General features: G+C 41.9%; 1 long non-coding RNA gene across 1 annotated transcript in view; it reads left to right on the top strand.

Annotated features, from left to right (window-relative positions):
- The window catches only part of LOC118652011, a 52,605-nt gene extending 34,307 nt beyond the window's left edge, over nt 1–18,298 (top strand). Inside the window, exons 2-3 of the long non-coding RNA XR_004966401.1 lie at nt 9,235–9,442; nt 18,163–18,298. This is a non-coding gene — a long non-coding RNA (uncharacterized LOC118652011). The remainder of the gene's footprint in view (nt 1–9,234; nt 9,443–18,162) is intronic.
- Nucleotides 18,299–20,334: the final 2,036 nt, after the last annotated feature.

Genomic DNA, 20,334 nt, shown 5'->3' with positions numbered 1-20,334 from the left:
GGCTTTCACTCCTGTGCTGTCTTGAGTCTATAACTTTGAATCATTTGTATGTTTTGAAACTGCTTTAAATAATACATTGACACTAGGGACAGGTCCAGGTTTTAAGGGAGCTAAAACTTGTATGATTTGGGGTTCTAATTAAGAAAAATAATATAAAATAAGACATCCAAAATTAGGTATTGAAAGTCAACATTCACTTAGAATGAAAAAATGTATCACAATAAATTACAAAATTTTTAAAATACAGAAAAATGACATAGCATTTTACTAATTAACTATCTGACACATTGTTGTAATATTTTTTCCTTTATTGTTTAGGATATGTAAACTTTGATCACCTCCTCATATGACTAAATTATGTCATATTATCTATAGAGAAAATCCTATATAATAAAAGCCTAATATGCTAAGTGTCCAGTCGACCTGTCGGCCGTTCAACCAATCAAAGCATAATCTGCTAATGATATGCTAAGGCCACTCAACCACTCGCTATGACATGCACTGACCACCGGGGGCAGACAGTCAACCGGTTGACCAGTCTTTATGACATGCACTGACCACCAGGGAGCAGATGCTCTGACTGGTAGGTTAGCTTGCTGCTGGGGTCCAGCCGATTGGGACTGAGCAAGACAGGCTGGAAACACCCTGGAGCCCTCCTGCAGTCCCTTCATGGCTGGCCAACCTCCCGTGTCCCTCCCCGGCCCCAATTGTACATGGTTGGGTTCCCTCGGCCTGGCTTGTGCCCTCTCACAATCCAGGATCCCTCAGGGATGTCGGAGAGCCAGTTTTGGCCCTATACCACAGGCCAGGCTGAGGGGCCACACTGGTGCATGAATTTGTGCACCGGTCCTCTCATAGAACCATAATTCAGTATTCCCTCTAGCAGGGTTTATTGAAATCTATTTTCTACAATGGCTTGCTTAGAAAAATTTATCTCTGGTTTCCAAATCATTATTGGTAAAGTCATGTACATTTATAAGATTATTGTCCTAAAAGTTTTTAAAATCATGTTTTATTTTTCAATTATATTTGACAAACAACAGTATAGTAGCTTCAGGTGTATAACATTGTTATTAGACATTTCTATAACTTATGAAATAGTCACCCATCTGACAACATACCATATATAGTTATTACAATTTTATTGACTATATTCCCTATGCTGTACTTTCCTTTCCTATTTTGTAACTACCATTTTTTTCCTTCTTAATCCCTTTCCCCTTTTCACCCACCCTTCAACCATCTGGCCACCATCAAAATGTTCTCTGTATCTATGAGTTTGTTTCTGTGTTGTTTGTTCATTTATTTTGCTTTTCTGACTCCATATAGAAATGAAATCATATGGTATTTGTCTTCCACTGCCCCGACCCGCGGGGCATGCAACGTGGGCACCGTGACGATTCCTGTAAGGGAATGAGAGGATAGGAGACGCGAAGAAATGGAGGCAAGACAGGATTCTGATCAAGCCTCAAATTTTATTCTTACAGCGGCAGAATATATGTTGTTTTAGGGACGGGGGGTGGGTGGAGAAGCCTATTAGCTTATCAGCAGGGTTGTAGCAGGCTCCGGTTGTGGGAGTAGTTGCTTCAGGGTACAGGATGGTTATCTTTAGCTGCTGACCAAACCTCAGGACATACGTGGTTTCTGGTAACTAGGAGTTCCTACCAGAAACTTATTGTTCTTAAGATGGCTTTGTCTAGGCCAATATCTCTAATGGCTCCCAACATTCCACTATATGACTTATTTCACTTAGCATAATACCCTTTAGGTCCATCCATGTTGCTGCAGATTTCATTATTTTTATGGCTAAGTAATATTCCATTGTATATATGTCCCACTTTTTCTTTACCCATTCATCTATAAATGGGCACTTAGGTTGCTTCCATATCTTAGCTATCCTATATAATAAAAGATTAATATGCAAATTGTCCCCTCAGGAGTTTGACCACTCACCACCAGGGGCCCGGCCAGCAGCAGGCAGCCAGGGGAAGGAAGGCCCTGGCTGGCAGCCGGAAGGCTCTGGTCAACCCTGATCACCAGCCAAGCCTAAGGACCCTACCCATGCATGAATTTCATGCACCAGGCCTCTAGTTGTAAATAATGCTGCAATTAATATAGGCATACATATGTCTTTTCAAATTAGTGTTTTTGGTTTCTTCTGATAAATACTTATAAGTGGAATTGCTGGGTTCTTTTTTTGTATCTTATTAGAGACTTAGTTTCAAAGTCTATTTCATCTGGCACAAGTATCATCACTACACCAGCTTTTTCTTTTTAATTTCCAATTTCATGAAATCGCTTTTCTATCACTTTATTTCTAGTCTGTGTGGGTCTTTCCATCTGAAATGAGTCTCTTATAGACAGCATATGGAAGGTTTTTGTTTTCTTATCCATTCAACTACCATTTGTCTTTTAATTAGAGCATTTAATTCACTTATATTTAAAATTATTGTTGATAGATATGTAGTTATTGCCATTTTCTTATTCTTTTTCTTATTCTTCTTAAAGAAGTCCAATTAACATTTCTTGTAATCTATTTTGGTGGTGATGAAACTCTGTTCACTTTTTCTTGTCTGGGAAGCTCTTTACCTATCCTTCAAGTCTAAATGATAGCTTTGCTGGGTAGAGTAATCTTGATTTTAGATCTTTGCTTTTCATCACTTTGAATATTTTGTATCAATCTCTTATGGCTTGAAAAGTTTCTGTTGAGAAATCAACTGACAGTCTTATGGGAGCTCCCTTGTAGGTAACTAACTGATTTTCTCCTGCTGCTTTTAAGATTATCTCTTTAACCTTTGCCATTTTAATTATGATGTGTCATTCTGTGGTTATCTGGGTTCATCTTGTTTGGGACTCTCTGCACTTCCAGGACTTATATATCTACTAGAGGCCCAGTGCACAAAATTCATGCATGGGGGGTTCCCTCAGCCCAGCCTGCACCCTCTACAATCCGACATCCCTCTCGCAATCTGGGACCACTGGCTCCTAACCGCTCACCTGCCTGCCTGCCTGATCACCCCTAACCACTCTGCCTGCCTGCCTGATTATTCCTAACTTCTCCCCTGCTGGCCTGATTGCCCCCAACTGCTCTCCCCTGCCAGCCTGGTCACCCCCAACTGCCCTCCCCTGCTGGCCTGGTCGCCCCCACCTGTCCTCCCCTGCAGGCTTGATCTTGTGCCCAACTGCCCTCCCCCACCAGCCTGGTCACCCTCAACTGCCTTCCCCTGCCAGCCTGATCACTCCCAACTGCCCTCCCGTGCTGGCCTGATTGCCCCCAACTGCCCTCCCCCGCCAGCCTGGTCACTCCCAACTGCCCTCCCCTGCCAGCCTGATCTTGCCCCCAACTGCCCTCTCCTGCTGGCCTGATTACCTCTAACTGCCTCTGCCTCAGCCCCCACCACCATGGGCATCTGGAAGATGGCCAGTGGACCTGGTCTAATTAGCATATTACCCTTTTATTAGTATAGATAGATTATATAGGATAACATTGCTTAAATGGGGAGGAGGGGCTTTTTCAGCAGGAGGAAATCCTCTTGGCAGACAAAAATACATAACCCCTATATCTGGACTGATAACCAGCCATATGCACTATACTGCCAAACTGGTTATTAAAAAATTGAACCAGTTTCTTACACCTTACACCAAACAGCTGTTGCCCTTAAAAACCCTCCTCAGGCCCCACCTTAGATTCTGCCTTCCCAGTTCTCTCAGATTAGGTTCTGATTGGTCATTTTCTATGCCAGTCAGTGTCAAAAGCTCCACCTCTCAGGCAGCCATTGGCTCCTCACAGTTCACCCAGATTTGATTCTGATTGGTTGGTTTCTATGCCAGTCAGGGTCTCTGGGCCTATCTCCAGGCCTATCTCTGGGTCTATCTCCAGGCCTATCTTCGGGCTTCTCTTCGTGGCAGCTGCGGATCAGGCCCTGCCTCTCTCTCTGGGCCTCTCTCCGGGCCTGATCTGCAGCCACTGTGGCAGCGGCGAGGTTGTTAGGCCTCACCATGCCCACCTCACCCTGCCCACCCCCTCCCTCCCGCTGCCCCGCCCGCCCACTGGCCACCAGCCTTGCTGTGATGGGAGCCTGTGGGCCACGGGGGAGGGACCTAGAGGTGCTCCATGCACTTCCTGGTGACCAGTCATCTGTCTGGTCGTTAAGGTCATGAAGACCCCTGGCCTTTTATAATGTAGATTTCCTTAGTCAGGTTAAAAAGTTTTTCATCATGCTGAAACCGGTTTGGCTCAGTGGATAGAGTGTCAGCCTGTGGACTGAAAGGTCCTAGGTTCGATTCCGGTCAAGGGCATGTACCTGGGTTGCGGGCACATCCCCAGTAGGAGATGTGCAGGAGGCGGCTGATTGATGTTTCTCTCTCATCGATGTTTCTAACTCTCTATCTCTCTCCCTTCCTCTCTGTAAAAAATCAATAAAATATATTTAAAAAAAAAAGTTTTTCATCATTATTTCTTCAAAAAGGTTTTCAATTTCTTGCTTTCTCTCTTTTCCTTTTGGTATTCCTATGATGCAAATGTTGGTATATTTGCTATTGTCTCAGAGACCCCTTAAACTATCATCATTTTGTTTGTTTTTTCTTTTTTCTGCTCTGATTGGGTATATTCTGCCACCTTGTCTTCCAAATCACTGATATGATTCTCTGTTTCATCTAATTTACTGTTGATTCCCTCTAATGTATTATTCATTTCAGTTTGTAATCTTTTTAAAAAATATGTTTTTATTGATTTCAGAAAGGAAGAAAGAGGGAGAAATAGAAATGTCAATGATGAGAGAGAAACATTGATTGACTGCCTCCTGCATGCTCCACACTGGGGATCGAGCCTGCAACCCGAGCGTGTGTCCTGACCAGAAATTGAACCATGGCCTCCTGGTTCATAGGTGGATGCTCAACCACTGAGCCACACCAGCTGGGCTCAGTTTTGTATTCTTCATTTCTTACTGGTTCTCTTTTAAGTTTTCTATCTTCATTTTTATGCTTCTAGTTTTTTTGTTGAAGTTCTTACTAAGATCATTGAACATCATTATAACCAATGTTTTGAACTCTGCATCTGGTAGATTGCTTGTCTGTATTTTGTTTCGTTTTTCTGGACTTTTGTTTTTTCTTTCATTTGGGGCATGTTTCTTTGTGTTATCATTTTGGCTGCCTCCCTGTGTCTGTTTCTATATATTAAGTAGAACTGCTACATTTCCCAATCTTGGTAGAGGGGCCTTATGTATAGGTGTCCTGTGGGGTCCAGTGGCCCAGTATTCTTGATTACCTGAGCCAGGTGCTCCAGGAATGTCCCTTGTGTGGGTTATATATGCCTTCCTGTTATAGTTGAGTCTTGATTACTATTGGCTGGTCTATAGAAAGGTTAATTGGATGTGAGGACTAGCCATGATTACATTGGAGGAGCTGTTGTGCAGGAACTGACTCTATAGTGCAGGATTTTCTTTAGGGAAGGCTCTGTTGCCTGCCAAGGATACCCTTTGGGTGTGTCATTTGTAAAACTGGTTGGGTGGTGCTCTGGTTGGTCTGAAGCTGACCGCCAGGTGTGTTTGTTCTGAGGCTTCCTGGGAGGGACTTAGGTGAAAGCCAAGGTTAGCTGCTGCCTGTGTCCTGCCCAGAGCCACTTGGTATGAGTTACAAAGTGATCTGTAGATTGTTGCCACTTGTGCTGGCCTTGGAAGTGCCTGGGAGAGGCTAAGCTACAAACTAATGCTGGCTACCACTTGTGCTGAGTTTGGGATTGCTTAGCAAGAGGTATGAGGCATGCAGAGGCCAAAGATTTTAGGAAAGTCCAAAGCATGAGCCAAGATATGCTGTTTGTATGGGGAAAACACTGGAAGTGGCTTGGGTGGGTTTGCAGGTTGGGTGGGGTGGAGTCTCAGGGAGTCACTAGGGCAGGGAAAACTGCATTAGCCAGTGTGATGAAGACTCAGAGATGGCACCAGCCTTTTAACAGGTTGAGTGGGGTGAGGGCTCAACAATTAAATAATGGCCTCTGCAAGCACTCTTGGTGGGAGAAAGCTTACCCCTTCAATCCTTGCCCCTCAAAGCAGACAATTCAGTTCTCCCTGTATGTCCCTGGCACTTTTCTAGCTCTGCCCCAGCACTGGAGCTCAGAGTGAGTGAGTCCATCAGTAAGTACTGCCAGGGCCTTTAAGGAGAATGTGGGACTGCAGCAGCCCTCCATCTCACTCAGCCAGTTTCCACTGGCTTTCACATTCAGAAGTTATGGAGACTTCTCTTCCTGGTACTTGGACCTAGGTTGTGGAGCCTGGTGTGGGGCTGGGACCTGGCTCCTCAGGTGGCACCTTTGCAACAAGATATGCCTCCCAATTTTTATCCAGCACATGTGCCTGGGGTACCAGGCCATTCTGTGTCTCTGCTCGAATCTTCATGTGGCTTATTCTTTATATCCTAGTTATAGCACTTCCGCTCAGCTAGACTTCAGGCAGTTCTCAATGATGGCTTTACTGTAGTTAAGTTATAATTTTGATGTGGTCATGGGAGGAGACAAGCATAGCATTTATCTACCCTGCCATCTTGACCTAAAAGATCGCTGTCCTGAATTTTGGAACTCCTCTATTTTTATTCTTTTCCATTGTGAACTGCTGCAGATACCTTGCTTTTGTAGCACTGCTTCAGACTTGGTGCTTACACACTCAGGAGTTCTGATAAATGTTTTCCCATCAATGCAGAAAAGAAAAAAATGTATATATGTAGTGTATTACAATTGTCTGCGCATGTTTTAGCATATTCCTGACAGGAAAGAACTTGCATTTTGACTAGGCATCTTTGAGAAGTGAATCTTCCATTTGCTGATTATTGAAAGAATGTTCCATAGACTGTTTTCTGGCTCCAAACATTTCAAACCTTGTTTCTCTTCTTCTCTCATATTTCCAGAGCCATTGCTGCAGGAGGACATGTCCATGTTCAAAAATGACCTCTGTCCCCAGCATCTTCCTGTCACAACTCCCAGAGATTGGGCAATAGCTTAACTACACGGAAGAGATCACAGAAGACATAAATATATCCCACTGAGCCCAAACTAAATGTATCTCCAACTCAACTTCTCCCCAAGAGCCCACAGACATACACAGTGCCACTGACAAATAGGGAAGCATGATGGAAGAAAAATAGAGTAAAAGAAATAGGGTCTTCACTGATTATGCTTAAAATATGTCTTTCAACTTTTATTTAAAAAACACATGACCATGAGAATCTATTTCTAGGGCCTTCGAAAGGCCTGTGCAAGGGAGGAGTCCTCCAGGTTAAGCTTGATTCCCTCTGACTGGCACTTAGGCAGGAAATCTGCCAGCACGCCAGGACTTCCGCCTTGATTTGAAACATTGCAGCAAAGGGATAGGAGGCCGTGCTTGGGGTAGGGCTGGCACCTGGTTCGCGTGAGCTGACCTTAGCTATGTGGCTTAGGGGATATAATCAGAAGGCAAGAAAAGGAGTACTCCCATCAGTATCACCCTGGAAGTGCTTTCTCTGGCAAGGGAGGAAGGTGTATGTGCATGGGGTAGGGATGGGAGGGGACTGAAGGGAGACAGGAATGAAAGTCTAACTCTTCTGGTCCCCAACAATTTTTAGTAGGCACCAAAGGTCTTTTCTGGCACTGAATCTTTGTTTCATATCAAGAGGATAATCAATTAAATGATTTATTATCATTTTTTCCCAAAAATAGCCATCTCATTTATTTGTGTGTATTCATGCATTCTGTAGATTATAACCAATAAACATTTTACTGACAGACCAAGGAAAATATAAGGAAAATGATTTAAGGAAGAAAAATAGCAATACATTCCACAATCAAACAGAACTTTTTCTTGAAAGTCTGCTCACTTCTGGCTCTTGGAGGGATGAACATTTTTAGGGGCCTATTTTGTGCCTCTCACATCATCTCCTTTAATCCTCACAGTAATCCTGATGAAGGTGTTATGATTCACATTTTTCAGATAAGGACATTAGCCCCTAGTGGAAAAATAAACCGAGGAGAAAGATAGGGGCCCATTCAAGACGTGTTAACAAGGGATGTCAGACTCCCAAGCCGTGTGTTTTCACCTCGTCACAAGGACAACTGAAAGCGCCCATAACAGCAGGCACCCAGGATGGCCTGAATCCTCCCCACTTTGGCCACCTGGGCCCTGGCAAAGATCAGAACCTAGCAGGATACCTTCCTTGTACTTTATAGGGCTCTCCAGTGCTTCCTGAGTGATCCAGACAACTAATCAGCATATTTTGTTATTTTCCAGGAGAATCACCACTACTTCAGAGGTAAATCCTAGAACTAAGAAAGTTTGAAGAAAACTTATTTTAAAATGCTTTGAAATTCCATTTTGCAAACTGTAAATTAGGGAGTATTAAAGGTTAATAGTGCCAAGTCAGCTGAGTAAAAAAAATAATAATAATAATTTCTTTCATTTTTGAGCCATTGTAAGCATATAGAGGTGTATTTTTTTACTCTATACCCCTAGGAAACAGTCAGCCAAACATTTGCTTCTTCTTTGAGTTCATGTAGCTGAAGAAAAAGTTGATATTTCTTGCTTGCGTGCTTGGTTGTTTCAAAATGAAACCAGAATATCCCTGGCCCTCAGGCAGCTCTGGTAGCCACAGACGACCAGAAATTCTGCAATTGGTGAAGTTAGGGAGAACCTCCCAGCACTCCCACACAAATGGGGGTGGGGCATTTCCTTTTTTTTTTTTTAATTGTCTTATTGCTTAAAGTCTTACAAAGGGTATTACAATGAAGTCTCAGAGAACCACACTCCTGGCCCTGAGTTGGTAGGCTAAGGAAAGGAAGGGGCCAGGGCATAAGAAGTTTGATTCTGTCAAAGCTTTAGAGATGTTTCTCAAAAAATAAACAGACTGTCCTCTTTTTCTCTTAAAAAAAAATCACTATATAAAATATATAGTAGGGAATGGAGACTGTTGTTCTTTCTCCAACAGTCACGTAGAGCTATTTTAGTTTTCATGGCAGAAAAAATGTTCTCGACCTGTGTGTGTTGTTCCATAAAAGAATACAGGCAACTATGATGCCTGCTAGTTTTAAATGACTTCACATGACAACAATACATCATGCTTGTGTGACATATTTCTCAAGGGGGGCCCAACGTGTGATAGCCTGTCTTTAACTCTGACCTTTCCCTCTGAGACCCTGAATCTCATTCTCCACAGAACTTTGTCCCGTCTGTTCTTGTGTTTCTCCCATTTTAAGCATCCTCTCTCCTTCCCCAGGGCCCCCTCATCCTACTAGATGCCCAAAGCTCTCCGATGTGTCTGGATCACTTGGAACTCCCAAAGCCGGGCAGCTGTACTACACCGGGCCCAGCAGCAGTGACCTGACCCAGGACCTGGTTAGAAATGCAGACCTGGATCCCAGCCCAGACCTGCTGAGTCAGAGCCTGCATCTCCTAACAAGATTCCTCGTGACTTGTGTGCACATGTATGTCTGTGAAGTGCTGGCCTACACCATTCTCATTGGGTACAGTTGAGCTTTGTCACCAACTTGTGTGATTTGGGCAGATCAGGCTACACCTCTGGGATTCAGTTTCTCATTTGTGAAATAAGGAAATAAGGCCATCTCAAGGTAGCAGTGTGGCAGAGAGAGCCAGCTCCGGACTCAGGCCACCCACTCACCTCTCGGTCAAGTGAGTCAACCTCTCCAAACCTCAGTCTACTCCTCTATAAAATAGCAATATTAAGTACCCATCTTATGGGGCTGTTGTGAAAGTGGAGTGAGAAAATCTGTATTCGTTTCCGATTGTTGCTGTACCAAATTACCCCAAAGACTGTGGCTTGAAACAACACACACTTTTTAAGATTTCAGTTCTGGAGGTCAGACATCTGCAGTGGTTACACTAAGCTAAAATCAACAGTCAGCAGAGCCAGAGGCTCTAAAGGAGAATCTGTTTTCTTGCTTTTCCACCTTCTAGAGGCTGCTCACATTCTTTGGCTCATGCTCCCCTTCCTCCAAAATCAGCAATGGTCAGTGGAGCCCTCACATCACATCTGCTTTTGTAGTCACCTCTTCTCTGACACCGCCTCCTGCCTCCTGCTTTCACTTTATAAAATTCCTGTGATTACACTGGGCCCACCCAATAATCTGGGCTATTCTCTCCATCTCAAAGTCAGCTGTTTAGTAAACGTAATTCCGTTTGCAATTTTAAATCCTCCATTGCCATCTAACAACATAATCAAAGGCTCCAGGGACCGTGACATAAACGTCTTTGGGGGGAGCCATTGTTCTGCCCATCACACAGCATAAAGGGGTTATTACTGTGCCTGGCAAGCCGTTAGCACCTGGTAAATGTCAGCTGTTTTTGTTGTGGGGTGTGACTCTGAAGACAGCCTGCCCTACTCTGTAGGAACAAAGCAATGGGCTGGTTGTGTTTTTGTGATGAAATTACCAAGATATGTCCCATAGAAGTTTCCTCTGGTTCTGGCTTGCCTTACTCTCTACAACTTTGGTTGCTGTGGCTGGACACACACCCTGACTAGGGAGCTCCTCCGCTAGCTACAGCGATCCACCTACCTGTCCATGGCTAAAGCCTGAGAAATTTTTCTGTATTAACTATGTATAGATGGTAAGCTACAGCTTCACAATGTGATGACAGAATCCACTAAACTCATCGATCTGAATTCTCTCCTGCAGACCACTGACCCGCTGTCTCATTCACACATTCATTCACTCGGGAAATATCGAGCAACTGACATGTGTGAGGCACTAGAGCAGTGGTTCTCAACCTTCTGGCCCTTTAAATACAGTTCCTCATGTTGTGACTCAACCATAAAATTATTTTTGTTGCTACTTCATAACTGTAATGTTGCTACTGTTATGAATCGTAATGTAAATATCTGATATGCAGGATGGTCTTAGGCGACCCCTGTGAAAGGGTTATTCGACCGCCAAAGGGGTCGCAACCCACAGGTTGAGAACCGCTGCCCTAGAGCTATAACAAGGAGGAATGGTCCTATCTTTGTCTCTCAGTAGCGCCCTGGCTGCTGCCAAAGGGATCCAGAGAGAAGTTGAGTGACCCTGGTTTCTCCAAGCCTCGTTTCAACAGAGTAGCTTCAATATTTATTTTCCATAATGGGGCTCTGTATAATAGTTTGTTGAGAAATGGGGTTCCCTTTCTTGTATCTGGCACACAGTAGACACTCACATATCAGTAAATCTCTACATGTCTGAAAACTGCTGCTTTGGGATATAAAGCCCAATTCCAGCTGATTCTCCAGGTTTGGCCTCTGGGTTGCGGGCTCCTTTGTGCCTGAGCCTGGAAAGTCCTTCCATCCTCGCCCTCAATTGTACAGCTTCCCATGCGTGCCGCCAGCAGCTGCCCCTCCTCTGCTCTTCCACAGGCTCAACTTCCTCTGTTTTCTTCCCCTTCTGGGCCACATCTTTTGGTCCACTTCTGGTATTTGTAGAGCACACGTGGCCCCTCCGGCCATCTTTCTATCTCCTGTTAGTTAAATCCTGGCTCATCATCATAGTTCCATTCTCAAAAACCCCAAGATTTTTCTTGCCTTCCCCAACTCTGCCCCCAATTTACCTGGGGAGACAAAGAAATACCATCTTTCCCATACAGACCTACCTTCTCTCCCTTTGCCACAGGCCAATGACAATATCTAACACTCTCACACAGCTCTATTCCACCTGAGGCATTTGAAATTACTTAAATTAAGCTGTCTCATCATTTACTTTCAACCACTTCTAATAACACCTTGTATTTATAGTTCTTTGGAGTTCGCAAAGCTCTTTGACATTATCGCATTTAATTTGAGCCTCAAATGCCTTTATGAGGTAAGCAAGGCGGTGACTTTTATTCTTGCTTTGCAGAGAAGGAAACAGGCTCAGATCGGACAGGAACTTTGCCCAAGGCCATGAGGCCTGAAGAGGCAAAACCGACCACAAGCCCAGTTCCTCTCAAGCACAGCACTCTGCGTGTGTGTTCATCTCACTTCCAAAGATTATGAAGGCTCAGGGCCTGTTTCATTTTGTTTCACAAATGGATTTGGCAAAAGAACAAGACAGTACAGTTAATCCTGGCTGCAGCTGCTGGAAATTTTGCCGCACCCTCCTTCTGTTGAATTTGGAACCTCAAACAAAGCTCAGTAGAAAGAAGACAAAGAAAGCTTCCATTTGCATTTCATTTTGGTTCCCCCTTGGATTTCATAAAAAGGAAAGAAACAGGAAACCCACATCTCTGTCATTGCCACAGTCACTTTAATTACGCAATGCCACTTGAAAATTAAGCCAGCTTTGTCATGAAAAACAATTTTCTTTTGATGGAATAGAGCTGTCTTTTGGAGCCAATGAAGAAAGTTCAGCAGCATTCTACACAGCACATCCTTTACCTTCATGGGAATAGAAGGATAGTTAAGATATTGTATCTTAATTCTCTAGTAACAGAAATATGTCCTAGTCACAGGACTCCAAATATTAAGAAATATAAATAAGAGATGATGAGACAACCCTTATCCTTTTTGTTCTCTCTACTCTGCTGTTCTTGGAGAAAGCTGTACAAATTGGGCTGTTCCCAGAGTCTTAGAGACGTGTGAAGTGCTTAGGATTTTGAAAAGTGTTGTTGTTTTAATTGGTACTAAAAAAAAATAACAGATTGCATCTTTAGATCCAGGCAAAAGGAATGGAAACTATAATATTCTGCTTGGGAAAAATGGTCACCATAAAAACCAATCCACCTACAGATCAGCTGTCCTTGAGTCATTTGCTGAGTCACTCTAGGAGCAAGTAAGAAATAAATGGCTCCAAACTTGAGACAAAACAAGAAATATTTCTAACTAGGGGGCACTGATTTGAAGTAATGAATGTAGAATCCCTTTCCATTAAAGGAAGAACCCTTTGGTTTTTTTTAAAATTAAGAACAGAGGATTTAGTGTGATTCAGCCATGATTTAAATAAATATGTATTCTAATTCTCTGAAGGGGCATAGAAGCAAGGATACCCCAGTAGCAATAAGCACACCTTGTGCCCAGATATTGGTTTCTAAACACCATTCCACTGAGCTCCTTGAGAAAAGGAACAGTTTCAAGGTTGGGAGGAGAAAATGTAGATGAACTTACGGTGTACCAGAAAGTAGGAAAACACCAACAACTTATAGGCATATGTAAAAAGATCATGAAAACCCATAGAAGAGTCTTAAATGCATATTGCTAAGTGAAAAAAAAGTCAGTCTGAAAGGGCTACATATGGTATGATTCTACTTACTAGTATATAATATTCAGGAAAAAGCAAAACTACCAAGATGGTAAATAATGGTTGGAAATCCGGGGAACCCACCTGCAGTGCATCTGAGAAGGAGAGTATTTGGGTTCAGTGTGTCAAAGTCAAATGGGCTATAATAAATCTTAAGAACCCATCCTTTACGTTCCCAGTTTTAAGAATACTTGCAAAACATAGCATTAAGACATGGAATATCATCTGAAGTCTACATTCACGTCTGGGGCCTCATACTGTCCCTGGGCGTGGTACTCTGATGAGTTTTCTCAGAAATGTGTTTCATCTGGGGCACATGCACGCACACACTCACGTACACACATATTTCCTTCTCACAAAACTTGATTCTAAAATAAATTCTACATTGCTCAATTTATTTTCATTTTCTTTTGCCTAAATAAGGGGCATAGGTCCAAGTTTACTGAGAACTTCAAACTTATGCAGAGTCAGTAAAACCTCTCAAAGTTCCTCTTATCACTGTCATAATAGAATAGGTCAGCAGCTCAAAGAGGAAGTAAGACACAGACAAGGAAAGATGATCTTTTTTAACCAGTGTAAACATCCTTCCTGACCTGCCATGGCCTTTTATTGTCATCACACTTTCTTTGCTGTACTAGCATGAATATTTTGTTCATGAGTTGTTATTGCCAATTATCCCGGAGAAGAGATAGCATTTATTTATCATTATTTATTTCTACATAAAAAACTTGAAGCTATTAATTGCCCTTGAAAGGGCGAGGACTACGCCCTCCATCTTATCCTGGGTCCTCCATTTTTGGGCAACCATGTGCTCTGCAAGGCTTCTTCCCAGAAGCCCAAGTCTCTGCTAGCCTCACCCAGGATTTCTTTAAACTAACCAATGACAATCAAGGGAAGTGCGCGCCATAGAGATGACCACATCCTGTGTAACAAGACACCGACTTGCGCCTGGCCAATAGGCAGGGCCCACAGTCCCTTCTCCTCCCCTTACTCCACCCCCCTATAAAACTTCTCTTCCCACCGGGCTAGCCCTCTCTCTGCCACTTACTGCTGTACCAGTAAGGAGGGTAGGGGAGCCAAGCCCAGGTTTGAATAAAAGACTCTCTGCTTTTGCATCAGACTCGGCTGGCTCCCTGGTGTGGTCTCTTGGGGATCTTGAAATCTGGGCATAACACCCTCTGCTTTTCTGGTGGCAACTTCATTTTCAATCTCTTTCCAAGATGCTGGTTGCCAACTGTGTATCATGCTTTCCCTTGAGGGCTCTTACCAGCAAACAGTCTAAAACACTTACAGAATCTATTGCTTTTGTCTTCCTGGTGAGTCACTAAGCTTATTAAAAGCATATCAAGGTCAGTGCATGTTTGGATGACTTGAAAGCTGATGAAACAGAGACAGGAAGTTTTGTTAACTTAAATGAAAGCTTACAGGGCCTTATACTAAGATTCTTTTGTTTATAGTTCCTTATAGTGCAAACAAACACTTATATTTAAATGTGATAATTGCCTTTAAATAATTCAAGAAATTTGTTTATTTAGATACCCAGCAACCAAAAGAATGCAATTGATCATTGGAAGCTATAAAATAATTAGAGAAAAGATTACTCCCTTTTGGTACTCTGAAGAATTGGGGAGTATTAGAGCAGGGAGGGACTTTCGGGATTATTTAGCCAAATCTCCATGTTACAGATGAGGAAGATAGGAACCTGGAAGGTCTGGTGACTCATCTAAGGTCCGGTGACTCAACTAAGTTAGCTGGGTGAATAGGGTGGAGAAGACCTGATGGAGTGGGTAGCGGTTGGGAGGAGGGGGGTAAAGGTGGAGAAAATGAGAAATATCTGTAATACTTATCAACAATAAAAAATATATTTTAAAAAATACCTGGGTGACAAATTAGACTTGGCCTACCGTTTTTCCATTAGAGTATGGATTTATATTATTTTGGACATTTGGACAAAGAAATATATTTAATTAAATCATATCCTTATTATAGTCATAGCACTAAATATCATATAGATCTGAGAGATGTTTGCAGTACAGAGAAATGGACAAAGAGCATATGATTCTATGCCTTTAACACTGATTTCTGCGAATATTTAGCTACAAGTGCATTTAACTTCAGTGAGGGTTTCAGAAGAAGATCAATTTGAACATTTTCTTATTTCATTGAAGGACATCTTATCTTAGAAACCATCTTGGCCAACAGAGGAGGCAGTCAAGTCTTTCTGTGAATAAAATGTTTTCTGCCAGTTGCTCTTGGTTTCAATAATCTTGAGTAGAGATACCACTAAAAGGGAGATCTATGGGAAGAATTCAAGGCAAAGATACCATTGTGTTCAAGAAGCCTATCTTCCTAGATAGAGATGGAAAATGGCATTTTCTGATATCTAAATAACTTTGAAATGAATAGTGATCAGAAGCCCTCATTCTGCATCCTCCCTTTTGCATCTTCCCTTTTGCACTTTCAACCTATACACCTGCATTATATTAACCTTACTCACCTTCGCCCATGTTACTCGGTAACATTAGGATCCTTTCCCCATAACTCCAAGTAAGGAACCATATTTTAAAAAATTTTTGGTGTTCTCCCATATTTTGTCCAAGTTTGGGCATATTACTATACGTTATTAATTTCATGATTAATAAATTTGGTACAAATTGTTTAGTTGATCTGGAGAAATTTTACCAAGTTTGGGTCTTCAATTTGGGGCAATGAGGTTGGGCTAAGTGGCAGAATAGAAACTCATACAGGGAACCTTCCGTGTTATCCAAATATGAAGCCACATTTCTTGAAAATAGCTACTTCTGAGGCTCAGCTCCAGTTCTCACTGTCTCTGACCGGATCTCTCTTGTGTGTGTTTTCTGTTTCTCTTCCTTTTAGATCAGTGGTGCTTCCTGCAGATAAGGCACTGAATATCTCAAGTTAGAGTTTATCACTTTTTTTATGCAGGTAACATTCAGCCAAGAGGACACTGGTCAACATAAACTCTTTTTGAATTAGATCTGTTTTCTGATTCTTCAGAATCATTAGAAGTTTGCTTTCAACTGCAGATTTGTGTTTATGTTGGGTCTTTAAATCCATTTCAATGAACACTCGCTAAAACACCTTCACTGGTTTCCTGGATTCTTCAAAAAATTAAGAATAGAGCTATCATATGACCCAGCAATTCCTCTCCTGGGTATATTTCCACATAACTCAAAAACATGTATTCACAAAGATATATGCACCCCTATGTTCACTGCAGCATTATTCATGGTGGCCAAGACATGGAGACTACCATGGCGTCCTTCTATAGAGGATCAGATAAAGAAGATGTGGTACATATACACAATGGAATACTACTCAGCCATAAAAAAGACAAAATGCTACCACTTTTGAAAAAATGGATGGATTTTGAGACTATTATGCTAAGTGAAATAAGGCAGAAAATGTTAAGAACCATATAATTTCACTCATATATGGAATATAAAACTGAAACTCATGGACACAAACAACAGTGTGGTAGTTGACAGAGGTAAGGGGTGAGGGATGGGAGATGAAGGAGGCCTAATATATGGTGATGGAAGATGATTTGACTGTGGGTGGTGGGGAAACAGTGCAATATACAGATCTTGTAACATAAAATCCAAACCTGAAACCTATATGATCCTATTAACTAATGTCATCCCAATAAATTTAATTTAAAAAAGAAAAGAATAAGCCTGGTTGTCAGCACTAATCTGTCAAAAATCAAGGTGCTTGGAGAAGGGCCAATATTATAATGAGCTTTAAATAATTAAGAAATTAATCCTCGTTGATGCAATGACCGTCCTAACTTGTGAAGCCACCTGTCTCCATTTGAAGATGTCAACATCAAAAGTAAAACAACATTAACTGAATGCCTACAATGCTTCAGGCAATAAGACGAAACCAAAATGAAAGAGTATTACCCCAGTGAGCTTATAATTACAAGGGAGGGAATGGATAAAGTATTTTAAGGGAGACATAAATAGAAATAACGAGATAATATTGAGGAAGAAGAAATTTTAGGATGATCTCAGGAAAATAATTTCTATCAAACTTTTCAGTATAATCACTAGAGCCATTATACTGTATAATGTTGTTGGGGCCATTAATAGTAATAACAGTAATCATCATTTATTATGAGTGCAGTGTAGAGAACAATTCTGCAGTAGTAGGAAGATAGAACAGATAGACTTGAAGAGATATGTCCCTTCAACTCTATGATGCTGTGTACAATGAATTCTAAGAACAGAAGTTCTTAATCACTTCATTATCAAAGAAAGTGCTTCCTGACCACTTCCAAGGCAAGTGTCTTCTTCACAACTCTTCTCCTGTAATTACAGAAAATGGTTTTAATATGACTGACTCAGCTAAAAAAAAAATTAGAACCAAAAACTGTCTACTACTATTTGTTAGTTGGGAGCATGTTTATCCATTTTGCTATATTTTCTTCTTTAAGCATAATATATAAAATAACTTTATCTAGTAAATGTGTATAATAAATCAGTAAATGGTAAAAAATGAAACTTTACCTGAAAAATTTAAAAAAATAAATTATTTAGTGAAGCATTTTTAATTGAGAATTTTACTGGGATAATTGTAGATTCACATGCAGTTGTGACAAATAATATAGAGTACCTTCTACCCAGTTTCTCCCAGTGGTCACACTTTGCAAAACTAGAATATCACAGCTAAGATATTGACACAATACAACCCACCTATCTTATTCATATTTCCCCACCTTAATATGTACATATTTGTGTGTATTTAGTTCTACAATTTTAGCATATATGTAAATTCATGTATTTGTCACCACAGTTAACATATAGAACATTACATCCCCATAAGGATCCCTCCTATTGCCCTTTTATAAGAAGATGTAACTCTCCCATTCTTAACTCTTGGCAACCACTAATCTGTTACCCATTTAAATTTTTTTTTCATTTCAGGTAAAGAAGCACTAAAATGGTGATATAGGTAAATGTAGTACTTGCTGCCTCTCACAACCACATCAAAATTACAACTAAAATACAGAACAACCATCTTTTGGAACCACCTGAAATCTGGCTGAATGGAAGTCCTACAATTATAGAAGTAAAGAAGAAAGCACATTGAGACTGGTAGAAGGGGTGGAAGCATGGACTGGGCTGGTCTGACACCCACATGTGTCAGGAGGGATATCTAGGCTGCAGAGGCCTCCAGTGAGGAGCAAGGGGTCCCAACCCAATACCAGATCCCTTAGTCCAGAATTCCAGTGCTGGGAAGAGAAGTCCCTGTACCTTCAGGCTATAGAAGCCAGCAGGGATTGTGACTGAGTGACATGAAGGCTGCTGGAGTCCAAGGTGTTCCTCTTAAAGGGCCTGCACATGAACTTACTCAGACTCACTCCCTCTGAGCTCCAGCACTAGGGTAGAAGCTTGGGAGAGATCCAGGTACATATGGGGAGGATCTGAATTGTCTGGCATTGGAACAAGAACTCAGGGGAGCCTTTCTCCCAGACAGGGGTGCTTGAAGCAGCCATTGATCTTATACTGAAACTATTCCTGTTGCAGAGCTGACTGGCAGAATCTCCATCAACCTGGCTCACATTGTTCGCTCTGCCCTGGTGATTCCCTGACACCCCCCATCCCACCCAATTTGCAGCCCCACCCAAGGTATTCACAGTGGCTTTTCCTTATGAATGGCCTGTTCTGGTTCAGGCTTCAGACTTTCATAAAATCTCTCAAATAAGCAGCAACTGGCATCAGCATGCCCCATACCACTCAATAACAGGCCCCAGGACTGGCACTAGCAGTAGCCTGCCTTGCTTCATAGCTTGGCCTCTCCTCAGCACTTCCAAACCCAACACAAATAGCAGCCATCTACAGATCACTCTGTAGCTCCTGACAGGTGATCCCAAGAAGGACACAGGCAGTGGCTGACTTTTCACTTCCAGGTGAGCCCCAGAGCCAGTACATCCAGTGGACAGCTTCAGACCAACTCTACGCATCCACAAGCAACACACTCAAAGGGCAGACTCAGTGAGCACTGAAGCAAGACCTAATGCATAGGGGTGTCTTTTGCACAACAGCTCTTCCATTGTAGTTGCAGCTGGTCCTCACAGCCAGTTGCCGTGGGGGGTGATTCCTCGCAGTGATGACAACAGCAATCAAGGTTCCACTGCAACAAGACAGTGCACACAGCCCACACAGAGGCACCACTAGAGTGCCCAGCTCCGGTGACTGGGAAGGCACTACATAAGGCCACTTTACCAATTCCAGGAAACATAGCAGTTCTGCCTAATACATAGAAACAAACACAGAGAAGCAGCCAAAATGCAAAGACAAAAAAGCATGTCACAAATGAAAGAACAGAAGAAATCTCCAGAAAAATAACTAAATGAAATGGAAGCAAGTAAACTATGAGATACAGAGTTCAAAACAATGGTTATAAGGATACTCAAGGATCTTAATGAGACCTTCAAGTGACTTAGTGAGAATTTCAAGGATCTTAGTGAAAATTTCAAGGAAATTAGTGAGAATATCAATGACATGGAAAAGTTCCAGTCAGAAATGAAGAATACACTAACGGAAATGAAAAAAATAATTTACAGGGAATCAACAGTAAAGTGGAGGATGCTGAAACTCAAATCAGTGATTTGGAATATGAGGAAACAAAAAACACCCATTCAGAAGAGCAAAAAGAAAAAAGAATAAAAAGAATATGAAGATAGTGTAAGGAGCCTCTGGGACAACTTCAAGTGTACCAACATTCACATCATTGGAGTGCCAGAAGAAGAGAGAGAAAAAAAATTATTGATAACCTACTTGAAGAAATAATGACAGAAAACTGCCCCTACCTGGTTAAAGAAATAGACTTACAAGTCCTAGAAGTGCAGAAAGTCCCAAACAAGAAGAACCCAAAGAGGCCCACACCAATATACATAATAATTAAAATGCCAAAGGTTAAAGACAAAGAGAGGATCTTAAAAGCAGCAAGAGAAAAGCAGTTAGTTACCTACAAGGGAACACCCATATGACCGTCAGCTGGTTTCTCAACAAGGGAGTGACAAAAAATATTAAAAGTGAGGAATTGCAAGTACCTACAACCAATATTATTGTACCCAGCAAAGCTTTCATTTA

Source organism: Myotis myotis, unplaced genomic scaffold, assembly GCF_014108235.1.
Source record: "Myotis myotis isolate mMyoMyo1 unplaced genomic scaffold, mMyoMyo1.p scaffold_m19_p_3, whole genome shotgun sequence".
In the NCBI taxonomy this organism is placed as follows: domain Eukaryota; kingdom Metazoa; phylum Chordata; class Mammalia; order Chiroptera; family Vespertilionidae; genus Myotis; species Myotis myotis.
Note: the sequence above shows the minus strand (reverse complement) of the source record. Positions and strands in the feature narration are given on the sequence as shown.